Source organism: Hippopotamus amphibius, chromosome 13, assembly GCF_030028045.1.
Source record: "Hippopotamus amphibius kiboko isolate mHipAmp2 chromosome 13, mHipAmp2.hap2, whole genome shotgun sequence".
Taxonomy (NCBI): Eukaryota; Metazoa; Chordata; class Mammalia; order Artiodactyla; family Hippopotamidae; genus Hippopotamus; species Hippopotamus amphibius.
In genome coordinates, this window is record NC_080198.1 from 15,032,884 (window position 1) to 15,048,944 (window position 16,061).

The 16,061-nt window shown below is 37.8% G+C and overlaps 1 protein-coding gene across 13 annotated transcripts in view; it reads right to left on the reverse strand.

Moving 5' to 3' along the window:
* The window catches only part of CHL1 (cell adhesion molecule L1 like), a 214,671-nt gene that overhangs the window by 180,697 nt on the left and 17,913 nt on the right, over positions 1–16,061 (reverse strand). The window contains exon 1 of one of the 13 annotated variants that reach the window (XM_057706443.1): positions 81–97. The exons of the other annotated variants lie outside the window; for them this stretch is intronic. The gene's annotated coding sequence lies outside the window, so the exon portion shown is untranslated. Of the gene's footprint in view, positions 1–80; positions 98–16,061 lie in introns of those variants that run through there. 13 annotated transcript variants of the gene reach the window in all.

Sequence of the window (16,061 nt, forward strand, 5' to 3'; positions counted from 1 at the left end):
AGCTCTGGCAACATAATGTTTAAGAGGGTTCCTCCAATACGGGCCAGTGGGTCACTCAGTGCACATTTTTAAGTACTTACTTTGTACAGCTCCTTATTAGGTCCTTATAATAGGGCAGAAACTCAGGATGGGGGGAGAGGGAGGATCCATCCAAAGCAAAACATAACAAAACAAAAGCAGCAAACACTAAGAGGGGTTCAACTCCTTCCCTTAGTGAGCCCTGGGTGAAAGGGAGAAAGGAAATGTTATTTAAGGTAGGCTCGGATGGCAGACTGAGGAGGGCACAGGCAAGTAACTGATTTGCAAATTCAAGACCAGAAACAGATTAAGGTTAAAACTGCATGCTATCAACATTATTTTCTGTTTTCTCAAAGCCACATAAAAGATTACAAAGTATAATCTGAACCCAGCTATAAAGATCTCACAGAAATCCCAGTAGACATTTTATAACTCCACAAGAGTGAAGAAACTAGTAGCTGAGAGCTGAACTAATTATCTGGAAAATTCAAGCAAAAAATTTTTTCCTCTAATCCATCCATATGCACAAATATTTCAGGAAATAGTAGGCTCTAGAGACCTACCTAGTCTAGAAAATGGACTAATTTCAGAATAGCCAACTCTACTTTGGACATTCACATTCTTTTGGTTAGAAAACGTAATATTCTCAGGTTATTTCTTGCATTAATTATTCACTTAGTATACCTGGAGTGGATGCCACTGAATGTGCTTCTGTGTTCTAGGGCAAGGTTTGTGGAATTCATGGATGGACACAAGGGGAAACCGACTGGTCAGCGAACGTTTTGGGAATGGCATTTTTTCCTGTCATTTTTACACATCAGTGCTCAAAATTAATGAAGTTTCTGAAGGAAATAACAATTAGAAAAAAAGATTGGGACAGGCTTTTAATAAATTGCATCAGACATAAACCATGTTGGCAGAAATTATAATTAATAAACAGTGAAATGTAACACCGCCTTAAAACAGAAAGCAGAATCTCCTTAGAAACAACATGCAGGGCTAATACAAAAATCAATGTTCACTGTGCTGGTTGCTTGCAAAATTACACAATTAATCCTGCGTAAACTAACCTATCAGCCATGCACACTGCAGGATTCCTGATAACTATTAGGCTGTACAATGTATTAAAGAAAGAGAACTTTAATGAGATCCCATGAGAACCTAATGATTTAAATCACTTTTTTTTCCTCCCTAAAAGAACATTTTTACTCCACTTAACAGACATTAGTTTCCATATCTGATACGCATATGGTCAAATCCACCATTAAATCAATCACCAGGAACCAGAAGACAGCCTATCTTGAGTCTAAAATATGCTATTAGGCTGATTGCAAAGTAATAGAGGATTTAGAAATCTACATGAAAAAGATGCCACCTTCTCTGCTTAGACTTGATGGTAATCTACTGTTATCCTATGTCAGTGGGCTCTCACAGGGGCTAATGAGCCATTACAAAATTGTATTACCACAGGATATACCACACGAAGATATGTAGTCCCGTGTGCATTCAACTTATGCAAATTATAATCTGGCCTATTCCACTATAAAAATAAATAGAAATAAATTAACCACTTAGGTATAATCATTTTAAAGATATTGCACCTGTTATACATGTACTTACATGTATATAAGTAAAGACGTTTAGATTCATGTGTAGGTATTCATTTTAAATATTTAACATATAAATAGACAATTCTGCACAGTTTAATCAGAAAAAGTTCATTTTTTTAATGATTGCGGTAAGCCTTTTAGGGACTTTTTTCCAACTCTTAGATTGAATGTAATTCCATCCAAAAATATACCACTTGGATAGAGGCAAAGTGACTCTCCAAATACTTGCCTGTGCCTTCATTACATACTCAAGTGAGTTGAAATTCCCTTGAAGAAGACATATTATCGTTAAATATTCCAAAAACCTCATTAAATTTGGTCTTAACTTCTTCTGAGCCCTGATTTTGTAATTCTGACAGCAACCTTGTCATAGATAAAATCCAGTTAAGCATTGTCTACCTCTATCCCAAAACTGCATGCCAAAATAAACAGATGCATGGATGGATCGATCTGTCAATCCATCTATAGATCGATAAATACACAAGGGCATTCATTGCAATAAGCAAAACTGAGAAAAAGAGAAATGCTGTCAATCATCTTCCTGGAGCCAGTGTGGACATCCCAGGGAGCCCCTCCTGCACTCACAAGGATTGGTTGGTTTCCTTCCCTTTTACTCCGCTGCTGGAAGCAAACAGGGTTTAAATATCACAACAAAATTGCCAACAGGAGGCCAGAAGCAACGAATACAGGTATCTTAAAGAGTAGAAAGACGGGGAAAAGTGGGGAGAGACAAAAAGAGGAAAATCCAGGAAGAGAAAAGAATGTAGGTGCACAAAGGAGAGCAATTTGCCTAAAAGGCTAGAAGACTCCAAGGTAATAAAGACAGGTGATATTTCCACAGTGAAATGCCAGCATGGAAACTGCAGCAAGGCCCGCACATGCTGGCTCCATGCCACATATTACCTACTGTCTTTCAAAATGATATGAGCCTTTTAACTCTTATTTTCATATAATAACAATTAAGAATGTTAAGAGAAAGGACAGGGTTTTGGTGAGCTCGTTTTTTTTCTCATTTAGCTCAGAAGCACGGTACTCTCCTACTTAGTCCAAGGAACTAGCACCAGTATCTCAGCAGCATCGCTAAGTAGAGCACACATAACCAGTGCTACTCTAGACTCCAACTTCAGATCTAGCTTCTCAGGGCTAATACATCACTTCCTGTCTCCTTATGTTTCTTCTCATATAGCTTTTCTATGAAAACGGTTGGGCAGAAAAAAAAAATTAGAAGTAATTTACAAGATGGCTCTCTGCTTGGTTTTAATAGATGGGCATTCATAGGTGGTAATTAAAGTAAAAGTAAGATGAACATGGGGTGGAGAGGAAGTGGCTAACATTTATATTCCTTACAGTCCCTGGAAATATCCACACCTGCTACTTGCTTGTATGATATAAATATTAATTTTACCATAAAGACTCCTAGTGAAATTATTTACCTGAAATAATAGGTATGAATTAACATGACATGCGTTTTAGTGTTCACCAAAAATTTTCCATTTCAACAAGAAAATATTTTGACAAGGATTAAGACACGCTTCTTACACTGTTTTCAAAACTCTTCCACGAGAAGTCTAATCAGAAAGTATCTCTCTTTACTGAATTTTCTGCTAAGCCCTGGGGAGAGGAGGAAGCACTTTGGAAAATGAAGGGAAAGATAAAAATTATAAGCACCACAGGGTAAAAATTTTCTCTAAGAAGTCACAGAAATATCCCCACTTTCAAAGAAAGCACACAAGCACTAATTAGCTCTCTCATTACATATTCTTAACTATTCCTCTCCTGATTTTAGATGTCAGAGAGGCCAATCATTGTTTAGTTCTTGGACCGTGGTGTTGTGTGTTTGTGAGTGTGATTATGAGCGTGTATGCATATGCATACAAAATGGAATCATCCTGTGTTTGAGCCAGGATCACCTTTGCTTTATGAGCTGTCAAAAGAAAAAAAGAAAAAAAGATATGCTTTGAGAATTAATTCAGGCTCCACCTTACGGGATGGTTCTCTAATTTATATTCCTTATCAGCTTCAAAAGATGTTAAATTTGGTTTAACTCTAAGGATCAGATAAAGGACAGTCTGATACCCTGTACACCTTCCATCGCAGCACTTATTATTCATCTATTAATCGTCTACCTACTGAGCTAGACTGCAGGCTCTCTGAGCATCAGTACCCATCCAGTTGCTCTCTGTTGTTCCTGAACCTAACAGAGAACTTGGTATACACTCAGAGCTCAATACTACATGTTGAATGAATAAAAGGTTTATAAACTTAATCCTCTAGTCAATTAGTACCTAACACAGTCCTTTTGAGTTCCTTCAATCAAGCTTTTGCACTTTCCTCTCCCAATGAACTCTGCAATTTGATGTAAACAACATGGGTTTTGATACTTCACTGGATCTAATCATGTTCAGAATCGCAGCAAATACATTTTTTAGCAAATGCTACATGCTGGTCACCATCTTAACAGTTTTTAAAAGAATAATTCATTTAGTAATTGCAGCAATCTTCACAGGTAGGTCTTATTCTTTATCCATGACACAATAGCAGTTTCACCACAAAAACTGACCATGTTTTGAACAGCAGATTACTCCTTAAGAAAAGATGGTGTAGCACACAAAAATTAACTCTATGGGTCAACACTTAGAGGATGTTTACCTTCTAATATTAACATCACAATGCATATTTGTTTTCCTATAACAGTTCACTTAGGTATCACTGTTTTACATCATATGATAGTGATGGACCATAAAGCTTTTCACCAAAGGTCACTTAATATTATGAATATTTCAACCGGAAAATAGTTTGAAGGGTGGTACATTTGGCTGAATAATGACTCCCAAAGTTGTCCACTGCTAATCCCTGAAACCTGTAAGCATGTTGCCTTACATGGTAAATGGACTTTGCAGATGTGACTAAATTAAGGATATTGAGAGAGTGAGATTATCCTGGATTATGTGAATGTAATCACAGGGTCCTTGCAGGGAGAAGGTAGGAGGGTAAGGGTCACAAAAGGGAATAGAAGGACAGAGCAGAGAAAGAGAAATTAAAAGATGCTATACAGTGCTTGTTTTGAAGATGAAGGATGGGGCCACGAGACAGTACAAGAAACAGATTCTCCCCTATAGGGTCTAGAGGGGGCACAGTCTTACTGACATTTGGATTTTAGGATTTGTAGTCTCCAGAAAGGTAAGAGAACAAAATTAAGCCACTAAAGTGGTGATAATTGTTTACAGCAACAATAGAAGACTAATATAGGCTGTGTAATACAGAAATGTGTAGCTAAGAACTCACATTTTAATTCTGAGGTCCAATTTTCAGTACTTCATTTGGGTTCATACAAATGCTGCCTTCATTCTAATTATTTTATAAGGAGATGAAGTAATATTATATTTATAAGCCTAAATTAAAATTATGCTCCTTTTTATAGACATTTGTATCTTTAAATAAGATTTGTCACATAAGTAGTCTCATATTTATTATTGGGCACATAAAATATTTTCATAAATTAAGTCACTTAAACTTAAGGTACAATGGATTAATATCTTGTATTAGTTAAACATGGCATCTATATTCTCATTAACTTAATACGGAACAAATAATTTAAACTCTCTTCAAAGGTGTGCTCATCTGTATTCTAAGGATAAGAACACTTACAGAACTGAGAAGAACACCGGGAAGATTATCTGATATGCAAGTACTACTAACCTATGTTTTTGAACTTTGTATAATTACTGGAATGTTACTATGTAGATTCCCTCTACTCTTGTAAAGAAGAGACTGAGTTGACTTTTTGTCTAGTTTTTTACAACTACCATGTTAAAAGTGGAAAGGCGTGAGATTTCTTTTAAATCTAAGCAAGCAAATCTCTGAATACGTTTAAGGTCTAGTACAGGTAAATACTCTGATATAACGGCATTGTAATCAGGAGCTGAAACAAACCCAGATGTCTTCTATGAGAATGTTTCCACAACGGAGGACTCAAAACCACTAACTCTATACTGTATTTTCAATTTTGCAACGTAGCTTAGGTGGTTTTGTTATGAAGAAATTTAAATGCAGAAAAATAATATTAAAATACCTATAAAATTGCCATCTGGGATTAACAAATACTAACATTGTCATAATTGCCTCATAACTCACTTTTTAAATAAATAAAATAAAAGAAATCAAGTTGAAGCACCTTAAATTTCTTTTGTAAATTCCACTTCCTGGACTTCCCTGGTGGTCCAGTGGTAGCCATGGGTTTGATTCCTGGTCAGGGAAGTTCCGCCAGTCGCATGGTGCAGCAAAAAACAAAAACAAAAACAAAAACTCTACTTCCCTTTACTTCCAGAAAGAATCAACATAATCAACTTGTTGTATAACAATACATTTTTTGTATTTTTCTACAAAGACAGTATAATTTTGTATGGATGTTTTTATTTCACATAATTGGTTTCATCTACAAGGTGTCATTCTGAGGCTTGCTTTTTTCAGGTAAACTGTTGTTTCCAAAATCTTCATTTAGATTTAGTTCATTCATTTGAACTGTTCTATAAAAGTCCAGATGTATATATTAAATATTTTACATATTTCAAATTATTAATTCCCTTTTGAAAGACATTTAGGTTGGGTTGTGGGTTTTTTGTTTTTGTTTCTTGCACTTACAAATGGTTGCATGGAACATATTTGTTTATTTCTCCTTGAGCACATGTGTGAGCATTTCTCTTGGGTAATCACATAGCAGTAGAATGGCTGGGCATTCCAGGGTGTAAACATTTTCAACCTTTCTAGCTCTTGAGAATTCCTCCTCCAAAAGGGGATTATGTCCCTCTTCACTCATACCAGCAGAGTATGAATGTTTCCATTTTCTGGCATCTTCACAAAATTCAGCACTAGAGGTTTTCATTGTTGTAGCTTAATAAATGTGAAGCAGCTTCTCACTGTGATTTTTTCTTTAAATCAGCATTATTGGGGTATAATTCCCATACCATAAAATTACCAAATTTAAGTGAGCAATTCAGTGAGTATTGATAAAAGCATACAGTTATTTAAACATCACTATAATCAAAATAGCAAATATTCCCCTCTTTTCGACCTGCAACCCCCAACCCACCAGTCCCTGAAGTCACTGATCTTCTCTCTGTCCCCTTAGTTTTGCCTTTCCCAGAATATCATATATTGAGAAGTGAAATCATACACTGTTTGACTTTTTTGTGTCTGACTTCTTTCACTTAGCATAATGCCTCTGGGAGTCATTTATGTTACTGCATATATCAGCATTCATTATTTGTGACTGCTGAGCAGTATTCCATGCTATGGATGAATCATAATTTGTTTTCATTGTGATTTTAATTTGCATTGTCCTGATTACCCGTAAGGTTGACTATTGTTATGATATTTTGAGTCTGAAATGTGTGCTCTCTCTTTGCCCATTTTTCTGTTGGGTTTTTTTTCCTTGTAAATTTAAAAACTATTCCTCCTTCTCTCTGTCATTCTCCGCGTAAGTGATAAGTTATCTTTTTCATATAAGTTTGAAAATAAGTATCCAAAGCATAAACTTTAATCCTCCTAGAAGAAGAACACATTTAGCAGCATTTGGCATATACATGACAAAAAATAGAGCAGGCATTTGAATTACAGTCAATGTACTTTATTTTCTATTCAATAAAGCTTTTTTTTTTCAGTTTCTCCTTCACATTTATTTATTTATTTATTTATTTATTGGCTGTGTTGGGTCTTTTGTGTGTGTGTGTGCTGTGCGTGGGGTTTCTTTATTTGTGGTGAGCGGGGGCTCCTCTTCGTTGCGGTGCGCGGGCTCCTCATTGCCATGGCTTCTCTTATTGCAGAGCACGGTCCCTAGGTGTGTGGGCTTCAGTAGTTGCAGCACATGGGCTCAATAGTTGTGGCGCACAGGCTTAGTTGCTCTGCGGCATGTGGGATCTTCCTGGAGCAGGGATCGAATCCGTGTCCCCTGCATTGGCAGGTGGATTCTTAACCACTTGGCCACCTAGGAAGCCCTATTCAGTAAAGCTTTAAATGGTAGAATGGTTCTTTCCTAGGAAGGAGGGAGGTATGTTCTGGGGACACTTAATATGAAACATTAATATGCAGCAAGAGAAAAAAAATCTAAATTCTATTTGAAACAATTATCTCGCCATTTCAACCAACACACAACACACTTCTGATCAATAATTGAATGGAAAATGTCTTTCGTCTTCTATACCCAACAGAAAACTGTTGTACAAATTAATGAGAAGGTTCTCCCAGAGTATTGTGCATGTGTTCTTTCTGCCACTACATGCCCTCATCCAGACCAGAAGCTCACTAAATGTCACTCACCCCAGCCCTGAGCCCCTCTGGGGTGCATCCAACTCCCTCTGCTACTAAGCAGCATGAAAATACATATCTTAAACCTTGTCATCACACAACTCCTTATTCTTTGGTTGTTTCCTATGTAGGTTTTCTGCCTGCAGGGGCTTGTGTGTTATTCCTTATAACAACCCCCAAACCACCCATATCATCTTATTAGAAGTACAATAAACAGCCTTGCTTACAAAATCCCCTTTATCACACCCTGGTTTAAGTCCAAGTTGTTCTCATCTCCCATGTGGAATACTAACTGATCTTGCTCTCCACCACAATCTATTCTTCACACAATAGCAAAAGTAATTTTTCTTTTTTTTTTACAAAACATAAATCAGATCAAGTTGCTTAAAGTGCCTGAAGAACTGAATAGACATTTTTCCAAAGAGAAAATACAGAGGGCCAACAGGCACATAAAAAGATACTCACCATTGCTAATCATCAGGGAAATGCAAACCAAAAACCACAATGAGATATCACCTCAAACCTGTCAGAATGGCTGTGGTTAAAAGGAACACAAATAACACATATTGGTGAGAAAAGAGAACCCTCATATATTGTTGGTGGGAATGTAAATTGGTATGGCCACCGTAGAAAATGGTATGACAGTTTCTCAAAACACTAAAAACAGAACTACCATATGACCCAACAATTCCACTCCTGGGTATATATCCGAAAGAAACCACAAACACTAATTTGAAAACATGTATGCACCCCAATGTTCAAAGCAGCATTACCTACAACTGGCAAGATACAGAAGCAACCTAAGTGTACGTAAACAGATGAATGGATAAAGAAGATGTTGTACACACACACACACACACACACACACACACACACTGGAATACTACTCAGCCATAAAAAAGAATGAAATAATGTCATTTGCAGCAACATGGATGGACTTGGAGGGTATTATGCTAAGGGAAATAAGTCAGACAGAGAAAGACAAATCCTGTATGATATCACTTATATGTGAAATTTTAAAAATACAACAAGCTAGTGAGTATAACAAAAAGGAAGCAGACACAGATATAGAGAACGAATTAATGGTTACCAGTATTGGAGCAATGTGGGGTGGGAGAGTGGGTGGTACAAACTCTTGGGTGTAAGATAGGCTCAAGGATGTATTGTACAACACAGGGAACATAGGCAATATTTTGTAATAACTATAAATGGAAAGTAACCTTTAAAATTTTTTAATTGAAAAAATGTTTAAGTTGCTTAGCTGCCTGGGTTCCCTTGAAGTTACTATATTGCACTTAAAATCCATATTCTTAAAATCCATTTAAGCATGACCTACAAGGCCTTATATGATCTGCCCTAACCTCACCTGTGCCAAGCTCTCCCACGCTCACTGCACTCCAGGTCCCAGCCTTCTGTCAGTTCCAGACACCGCCAAATTTGTGTCTTCCACGCTGCCTTTCCGCTCCCTGCCCCTCTGCCTGGAACTCTGCTCTTCTGGCTCTTTTCCTATTTGCCTTCTTCCCTTCCTGGCTCAGCCTGAAAGTCACCTTCTCAGAGAGCCCTTTCTAAAGTAAGTTCTTCCTCTCATTTTTCTTTATCACAGTCCTTTGTTTCTCTCCTGTAATGAAGTTATTGTTTACCTATTTATTGGCTGACATTCTCAGTAATGGCAAACTCTGAGAGGGCAGGGAATCTGTCTTCATATTAATGCTTAGCACAGGGCCGGGGATTTATAAACAGCTCAATAAACATTTGATGAATGAATGAATGACTCCTTGAAATCAAAACCACACACACACATACACACACTTCACTTTAAGACACTGGTTCTTCTGTCTTCTATCTGGGAGCAGAGCTACAGCACCATAGGTCAATTTTTCTGATGCTGTTCCTTCTCAGCATCAATCTGGTCAGACCAAATTATTCAGGAGTTGCACAGAAGGTAATTCCTCCCTCGATGCACACAGGACGGAAGGGGAAAAAAAATCAAGCTACTAAAAATGTCCTTCCTCTGCAGACTTTTAAACTGCTAATCAGCACAAGCAGATTGTAGCAGACTGAGCTCAAAGTGTTGCTGAAACAGCACATAACTAATTCCAGGTGATTTAATATCTTACCTTGCCCTAGTGAAAATATTGACAAAGAAGAAGAATATGATTTGGAGTCTTTCTGCACTGCTGAATTCGGTGTTAGCTTTGAAGCCTCTATCAAGGCATTTCTATTAGTCAGCATTGCTGAAGAAAGGAAGTTGGGTGTGACATGCAGAAACCACTTCCAAATTAGGAAAATGCTAGAAAATAGGAAAATGCTAGTTATCCAGGTATGACTAGTGAGGAGCCCTTTCCCAAAATGTATGGTCCCCTCGGTGAGTGTCAAAGTAACATCCAGCAACGTTCCTAGAGTGGTCGATGGTACATGCCTATGAAGGAAGGAAGTCTCCCGAATGTACTGCCAGTACCACAGGCAGTTACCAGTGTCAGGGGAAATACGATGTTGAGATTCTTCTGGCAAAGTCGCATCTTACTAATGGCATCTGTAAACACAAACTTTTTTTTTTTTATTTTAATAATCAGGTCTGGTATACATTGACTATTCTAGGGTTCAGAGGCCATTATTTTATTCATAAAAGTTTTCTCTAGGAGTCCCTGGTAGTCCAGTGGGTAAGACTCCACACTCCCAATGCAGGGGGCCCAGGTTCGATCCCGGATCGGGGAACTAGATTCCACATGCATGCCATAACTAAGAGTTTGCATGCCACAACTGAGTCCGCATGCCGCAACTAAGACCCAGTGGAGCCAAAATAAATAAATAAAACTAAAAAATAAAGCTTTCTCTAGTACATTATTTCAGAATTCACTCTCATTAGCTTTATGAAAGAGAACAGTCACTTTAATTCTTCTCCTGACAACATTAAAAAGAATACAAAAAGCAAGTTTTTTTTCCAATTATATAGAAAAGTCAAATTTGAAATCATGTGACATCAAAAAGAAAAACAAAACTGTAGTATTTAGAATCACTCTGCCATACACCCTCAAAGATACATTTTACCCTCATTGAGCCAAAACTTCAAATACCAGTAATGCTATTTCTCCCACAGTACTTCAGTTTAAAGCTGTACCATTAGACATCAGTTTTTAAATATCACCTGATTGGTAGTGTCCCTCTTAAATACAGTAGTATTTTTTAAACATCATATTTTGTTTACATATTCTGGCAGCTAGGTCTCAGATCCTACCTTCTTAGGTTTAAAATATCTCCAGATACATATATTCCCACTCAGAACATTCATTATATCAATTTTCAAAGGTTTAGGCTGGCAGTTGACAAATTTGATAAAACTGACTGATTCATGGAGGCAATAAATGAAAAATGAGTGGAAATGTTGAAAGTCAAACAAATTCAGAAATCATAAAATGACAAACCCAGAAGTAAATTTCACCATTGAATCATTCAACAGATGTCAATGACACCTTTGTCAAAGTCAAGTTGTAAAGCTTTTGAGAGAGACGCTTCAATGCACAGAATGGTTTTATAATTAATCACCTGGTATGTGACCAAGAAACAGATGTCAATTTTTGCCCTCAATAAACATACAGTGGCATAAGCAAATCCACTGACAATTTTAAGAGGTTTTCACTTTGCTGATGAATGCTTTATGAGAAAGCACAGCCTAAGAGAGTGAATGCAACGTAAGTGAGGTTCTGTAGATTTGCAAAAGATCAATTACATACATGTATGTGAGTATGTGTGTGTGCTATGTGTTTAAATTCTCATCTTTTAGTCTCTAAAGTATGCCTTGCCCTTGCTCCTTATTAGATGTACATAATTATTCTTTGTAAGGATATTTCGCATCACTGTGACTATTGCTTTATAAGCTCTACTAGTGGAAGCACTTCTTACAATAGAACTCTGGAGTTTTGTGTATTTCTAGGTATGAACAAAAAGTTCATAGCAATTAACACAGGGTGCCTTATTCAAGGAGCTATTAGAAGGAAGAATATCCATTATTAATCAATATTTTGGGTATGCATTTTGTGCCTTTTTTAAAAAGTAAAATTACTTAAAGTTGTGATATTATACAAATATAAACAAGAATTTAGAGAATACGGATATTCCATACTCAGATTCTAATACTTGAAGTCCTCATCATTACTTTCCTGTTTCCCCTTTTTTTCATTTCACATGTATATTATGTTTAGAAAGCTGACCACAGAATGGCCACATCTGCATTATCTGAGCTTCCACGATTAAGAATGAGGTCCTAGAAAAGACGAGAGAACACAGAAATAGCAGTACTCTGAAACACAGAGGAGAAATTAACCCAACTGGGAAAAAAAAGGATAGTGCTGTGTTTTCCCACTCATTTCCTGGTCATCTTAAAACTGAAAATCACTTCACAGGGTCACTGGCACCAAACATCCCTATGATGGCTCAGGATGACCATACCCCTGACCTCTCTACCAATCAAGCAGGCATTAGGCTGGCTCCCTGAACACGGATGCTGTGAAGGTACCATCTTGCAAATATGTTTGGCTTTCTGCAACCCTACTTCAAATTAGGGAAGGTTCTTCCTTTATAATATGTGGGAAGGTCTTTCAGAACTTAAGAAAAGTATTCAAATCACATTTTATCATATCAGATCTTCTCAAACAGCACTAGATTACACTGTGATAAATATTGCTAAAAATCAAATGCTCATTAAATAGGACTTGAACGTTGATTTTGTTTCAGAGAAACAATAACTGAAATAGAATTTCTTCTTTGCCTTTCAAGTTCTGCCTTTTAGTAGTGCACAAGCTGGAGGTAAACTTTATTTTGATCACACATTGTCAATACACTCCAATGGCATTTATGATCCTTTATTTTGCAGTATACTTATTTGTGTACACGTCCCAGCTCTTTTTTCTTTTTTTAATCTTTTTAAGAATTTATCTATTTATTTATTTTTTTGGCTGCTCCAGGTCTTAGTTATGGTTTGCCAGATCTTCATCCTGGCACGCAGGATCTTTCCGCTGCAGTGCGAGGGCTCTTCGCTGCAGCACGTGGGTTTTGTTCTAGTTGTGGCATGTGGATTTTTCTCTCTCTTGTTGTGGTGCACAAGCTGTCTAGTTGAGGCACACAAGCTCAGTAGTGGTGGTGCGAGGGCTTAGTTGCCCCTCGGCATGTGGGATCTTAATTCCTCGACCAGGGATCAAACCTGAATCCCCTGCATTGCAGGATGGATTCCTTACCACTGGACCACTAGGGAAGTCCCCCAGCTCTTTAATTAGACTGGAGGTTCATGACATTTCAGGAATGCAAGACCCCAGAAAATGCATATATCCTCGCATTAATAACATTTTGCAGGCATGTATTCGGTGGTAACTGTAAACATCTTCAGGTCACCAACTGTGTTTAATTCATCTTGGAATTTGTCCATCCAATGTAGTGATTTCCACACAGCAAGAACTTCCTAAATTTTCACATAAAGATTAAATGCAAGAACATAATAGAATAAAGAGAGAGGACTGTGATGAATTTTTCTTAAGAGTATCTTCACCCTCCCGGAGTTGGGCTGCGTGTCCGAGAATAGTACTCTCAGTATTGAGATCATCTTAGAAAGTGACATGGAGCAGGATGTAAGTGAACATCCTTTCTCTTTTAATCCTTCTGACTATAAAAACCTGGAAATCTCAGGTAGGTTCTAATATATCATTATCAGCACTTTAACTTTACTAATATTGCTATTTCATAAAAAGGGAGCAGGGCTTAAGCCTGGAGGCTTGGGCAGGCAAAAGGACCTCACAAGAATGTAATAACCTTGGGTTGTTTTCGTTGTATTCACGTTTTGCAGTCACCTTTCATTATTTCCCACCGACACTGGTGTTTTCATTGATAGTAGTGAAATAAAACTTCCATTTTAAGTCAGTGTCTTTTTATAATGAGCCAGTTAAAAATTTAAGTGAATTATGGTAGACGGCACAAAGATAGGACAAAAATCGTGGCGATGGTTACATTTTGGTGAGTACAGGCTTAGAGAATTGGAGATTACAGAGTGACCGGTGACTTTAAGAAGAAACTGCAGCAGGAAATGTGCCTGAGAAGACAGACAGGAGCAGCGAGCTGTTCAGTAATGGGAGAGGGTCTCTAAGGATACAGGAAAGAAGAGGGGAATCATGAAGGCTGAGTACGGCTGGATGTGGAAACCAAGTGTGACAGTTACTTGGCCTGTAGAGCAGTGGGGAGCCGGGGGAATTATCAGGAAGTAAGTGACATTATGGTCAAAGTGACAAGCGAGAAAGGGGATTTGAACAGTGACATTTAGGTCTTAGTGGAGAAGGGTGACAATAAAAGGCAGAAATCCAGTGAGAGAACAGTTGCAGCGGTCTAGTGATTAGAAGACTGAACAAGGAATTTTCCGGAATGGCTCATGAGAAATCTCAGTGTGTCAAGAAGAAAGCTGAAGCAGGTTTTGCAGTTGTTTAAAGTAAAGAAAGGATACAGAGGACAGAGAATGGCAGATTGCTAAAGGGAGATGGGAGCAAAGACGCTCTCCGCTACAGTAAAAACATGTTTTGCTGTATCAAAATAAACTCTGGGAAATTCCAGGATTGCTTGTGTTTCAGTAACCCCAATAGTTTTTTAAAATACAAACTCATTATAGAAACCTCAGATTACAACCACCATCAATTTCTGCTATTTCTTTCATTTTTTTTCCTGCAATCCAAGACAGCAGAATTTAAAATTTATAAGGCTTTAGGCTATATCATCGAAAAATGATACCTGTTCAGAAAACTTGCATCTTCTGGATAAGGAAATCTTTTATCAGTCACAAGTGATTTGCCACTAAAATAATTTTAAGACAAAATCAGATGACCTTACTTCTAATTCTAAATTCACACATATGAGTTCCATGAGTTCCTGTAACTCTCTGAACAGGCTCAATACCTACCTTGCTTAAATAGCTAGCTGATATGAGTATCAAATTAAATGAACATATATTGTGTCTTTCATTCAAAGGCAATTTACATCATTACCAGTATAGAATTAAGTTCACTGTAGCATAGCATTTTAAGGTTATGTATATTGCATTTTGCCTGTTGACATAATTTTTGAAATATGAAAAATATAGTGCAATACTCCGTTAGTGCTTTCAGCAGAACTGCAGAAGAAACATATCTACTCATGTTTATCAGAAGGGTGGGACTCAGAAATGTAAGAAAAATAGCATGCTTGGCTCCCAAGCACTTACAGAAAAATGACGTGCTGTAGAAGGAAGGATATGATGGGAGGATTTGAGAAAATAGAGTCAGAAGCAATGAGAACACAAATTAAACCTACATCAGGCATGGCGGTAATTGTTCTTCAGCCACTCTCAGTGAGCACTTGAAGAGGAAGAAATAGCCCAAGAAAGCTCCCCGGCTATACATTCTTGACCTGTTTCTTATTCTCTGCACATGAAGGTATAAGAATAATGGCCCTCACTACCCATTAGCACCTTCCCAATACAGTCATGTTTCTGAAAGTTACAGGTAAAGCAGGGCTACAGCCAAATGCATAATCATCATTTCAGGCCAAGAAGCCTGCCTCCTTTTCTATGTGTGGCTGTAATGGACAAATGGCAGGAAATAGAGCAGCCTTTTTCTCTCCCTCCTCAAGCTTGGTGCCTTATGGAACCTAAGTAGTCACCTCCTTGATGCCTGGCATTTGGGTTTCACCTTGGCCCTTCTGAGTCTAAGGAGGTACTCCTGCTTCTCCCAAGTCCGAGCCATTTGCAAGTTAAACGGAAAAGAGTATGGATAAACGTAAATGGATCAGAGGACAAAAGCATCAGAAAAGCCCATCCTGCTAAAGAACATCTTCAGCCAGAAGTATTCTTGGCCAACGCATCCCTCCCTTCCTCTCAGCTCTAGTCTCTCTCTCCAGACAAAACCATAGGCACTTCCATGGAACCCAAGTTCACCCTTATGTCACACTCCCTTCTGAAAGGCACGTGTCTTCCTGGGCTTAAGATATTTAGGAAGTGGGGAAGAGAAAGGAGTATCTCCTTGGGACAGAGAGTAGTTCTACTTTTTCCATGTTTCTTCCACTTGTTAATCGATCATGGATGGAGCACATGGTGTCATGGTGGGTTTGATAATCCTGTTATTA